The following is a 3594-nucleotide window of genomic DNA, read 5'->3' on the forward strand; positions in this document are numbered from 1 at the left end:
GAAGCAGGATCCCTGAGGGGTATCCCATGCAAGACTCGATCCCAGGACCCCAGGATCACCATCTGAGCCAAAGGCACATGCTCAACCACTGAGCCACCCAGGTCCTCCCAGCAAGATTTTTTAACCCTTTTCCCCCTCACTTCCAGGTATTTGGCCCAATCAATTACTTTTTGCTCTGTGTTGCTACTAGGAACAAAATTGTAACAAACTATAACACTAGGACATAACCTAATGTCATTGAAAAGGAGGTGGCAGGGTGCCTGGGTGGCTCAGTTGGTTAAACAGCTGCCTTTGGCTCCAGTCATTATCCCAGGGTCCTGGGATCCAGCTCCATATCGGGCTCCCTGCTCAGTAGGGAGGAGCCTGCTTCTTGCTCTCCCTGTCACTCCCCCTGATTGTGCTCTCTGTCAAAAATAAACAAACAAATATATAATATATTAAAAATATATTAAATTATATTAAAATATATTTTAAAAAAAAGAAAAGGAGGTGGTACTGGGCAGAAGGATATACAGGTACAGAGTCCCGGAAAGAGGTCTGAGCTGAAGTCAGAGATGAGGGAGTGGTAAGTGTCTAATTTATGTATTTCGAAGATGGCAGCCACTCCACACTGGACTGTGGTGACTTTGGGGAAAGTTTTCAATTAGCAATAATCATGCTTTGGGTAAACCTCATTGGCTGCAATACTGCCACTGTGCAAAGCTTGGACTATGGCAAGTCTGAATAAGATGTATTCCAAGTGGTGAAGATTTCATGCTTAAAAAAATCTGCAATTATTTCATTAATATTTTTATATTGATTACATGTTGAAAAGATTGTATTTGGACACAAAGCAGGGCAGATCAAAACTGTTAAAATTAATTTACAGGTTTCTTTTTTAAAATTTATTTATTTTAGAGAGAGAGAGCAGAGCAGGAGAGGCAGACGGAGAGAATCTCAAGCAGGCTCCCCACTGAACCCAGGCTCCCCACTCAGGACCCTGAGCTGAAACCAAGAATCAGACACTTAACTGACTGCAATTCCCAGGCACCCCTACCAGTTACTTTTTACTTTCCTTTAATGGTGCTAGCAAAGTAACAATGCACTCTAAATGACATATGTGGCTCATATTTTATTTCTATTGGTCAGCACTGCTTTAGGTCATAGACGGGAGTGGACAAAATCACTATGGGGTTGGTGTGATTACAAGAAGGCACGCAGGGATCCCTGGGTGGCGCAGCGGTTTGGCGCCTGCCTTTGGCCCGGGGCGCGATCCTGGAGACCCGGGATCGAGTCCCACGTCGGGCTCCCGGTGCATGGAGCCTGTTTCTCCCTCTGCCTGTGTCTCTGCCTCTCTCTCTCTCTCTCTCTCTCTGTGACTATCATAAGTAAATAAAAATTAAAAAAAAAAAAAAAAAAAAAAAACAAGAAGGCACGCAGATCTAGGAGGTTCTTGACTTGAAAGAAAGCCTGAAAATTCAGGCTTCCTGAAGGGGACAGGAGAAATTTACACCTCTCCCTCAACCACAACTTAGTCCTTCCTTCAGTTAAGAATGTGGGCAACAAAAAAAAAAAAAAAAAAAGAATGTGGGCAACACATCAAAGTATCAAAGTAGAATTAGTTCCTGTGGCCTGGTCCGCAACATAACTTACAGTGCTTGGATGTCACATGAATTGTTGCAGATACTCATGTGGCAAGCAGAATTCTAAGATGGCCTTCAGGACTTCTGCCCCTGGCATGATATACCAAGGTGTAGGCTGACTCACATGACAAAAGAGATGGATGTCACTCCTTTGGCAAGGCTACCTTATATGGTGAGGGTAAGAGATTTTGCAGATGTAATTAAGGCCCCAAATCAGATCACCTTAATTAAAACGAAGATTATCCTGGGGAGGCCTGACTTAACCAGATAGAAGCTATTTATTTATTTATTTATTTATTTATTTATTTATTTTTGAAGATTTTATTTATTTATTTTTTTAATTTTTATTTATTTATGATAGTCACACACACAGAGAGAGAGAGAGGCAGAGACATAGGCAGAGGGAGAAGCAGGCTCCATGCACCGGGAGCCCGATGTGGGACTCGATCCCGGGTCTCCAGGATTGCTCCCTGGGCCAAAGGCAGGCGCTAAACCGCTGCGCCACCCAGGGATCCCCAAGATTTTATTTATTTATTCATGAGACAGACAGAGAGAGAGAGAGAGAGACAAAAGAGAGAGAGAGAGGCAGAGACACAGGCAGAGGGAGAAGCAGGCTCCATGCAGAGAGCCTAATGTGGGACTCGATCCCGGGACTCCCAGGATCACGCCCTGGGCCGAAGGCAGGTGCTAAACTGCTGAGCCACCCAGGGATCCCTGAAGCCCTTTATTTATTTACTGATTTATTATTTTATTATTTTTTAAGTAAACTCCACTCCCAACATGGAGCTTGAACTCACAACCAGTTCCGAGATCGAGTCACATGTTCTACTGACTGAGCCAGCCAGAAGCCCCACACGGAAGCCCTTTGAGAGGGGCCTTTGTGGGGCACCTGAGTGGCTCAGTCGGTTAAACATCAGCCTTCTGCTCAGTCATGATCCCGAGGTCCTGGAATCGAGCTCCGCATCAGGCTCTGTGCTCAAAGGGTTGCCTGTTTCACCCTCTCCCTTTGCAGCTCCCCCTGCTTGTGCTCTAATAAATAAATAAAATCTTCAAAGAAAAACAATGGAATCATCCCTAAAAGTACAAATATGCCAAGAAATGTGGCACTAAGTAGTTTGAGGAAAGGATGCTTATTTGCAGTATGAGAGCTAAAGTAAGAAGGCAGAGTGTCAAAAAAAAAAAAAAAAAAAAAAAAAAAAAAGGCAGAGTGTCATCTTCCCCAATCTTAGCTGAAAAGATACATGTTGGGTGAGTGAAATCTTTTGCTGCTCTGAGCATCTGCATGCTTACCAACAACCACAAAATAATGGTCAGTGTTAACATGGGGACCGGGAAAAAATTTCAGCGAGTAGGCAAATTCACAAATATGGAATCTGTGAATAATGACGATCAACCGTTAAGTGGCTTCCTTTGTAATCCTGTACCTCTCATTTTATATGTTTACAAACATAATTTTGTGAAGGGGGCTATAGCCCTTAAAAGGTGACTACCCCTCGGTCTAAATATAGAGGAGTAACCAGCCAAAAAGGTTTCAGAACGAGCAGCAGGAGGAGAAAAACGAGAAGAGCATGGTGCTCTGAATGCCCTGTGTAGGAAGGTCATTGCTTTCTTCTGGAGTTGGCTGGAAAGACCTCAGGACCATCAACACAGGATAAGCTGGAATAAATAAATCATGCAACAGGTGAGAAAAATGTGATTAGCTGAAATTGTATCTACAGATATCTTCAAGTATGCTGTATGTTCAGGAGATAGGCACTTGATAAATCATAGTAGAGTTTATCTCAACTCTAGCAGGAACCAACCGAGCTCCATTTGACTTAACAGAAGGAGTGCTCCAAATAAATATTTCTAGAGTGAATGAACCGGCTCTTTCCTCACTTTGTAAATCAGAAAGAAAGAAAGAGAGAGAGAGAGAGATCTGAGCCAAATCTCCTACTTAGAACTTTAGTTCTCGAGAGAAAGGAGAAACAAA

The 3594-nt window shown here is 43.2% G+C and overlaps 1 pseudogene; it reads right to left on the reverse strand.

Annotated features, from left to right (window-relative positions):
* Window positions 1-572: 572 nt before the first annotated feature.
* Window positions 573-704, reverse strand: LOC121486055 (annotated as a pseudogene).
* Between the last annotated feature and the right edge of the window lie 2890 nt (window positions 705-3594).

This window comes from Vulpes lagopus, chromosome 2 (genome assembly GCF_018345385.1).
Source record: "Vulpes lagopus strain Blue_001 chromosome 2, ASM1834538v1, whole genome shotgun sequence".
In the NCBI taxonomy this organism is placed as follows: domain Eukaryota; kingdom Metazoa; phylum Chordata; class Mammalia; order Carnivora; family Canidae; genus Vulpes; species Vulpes lagopus.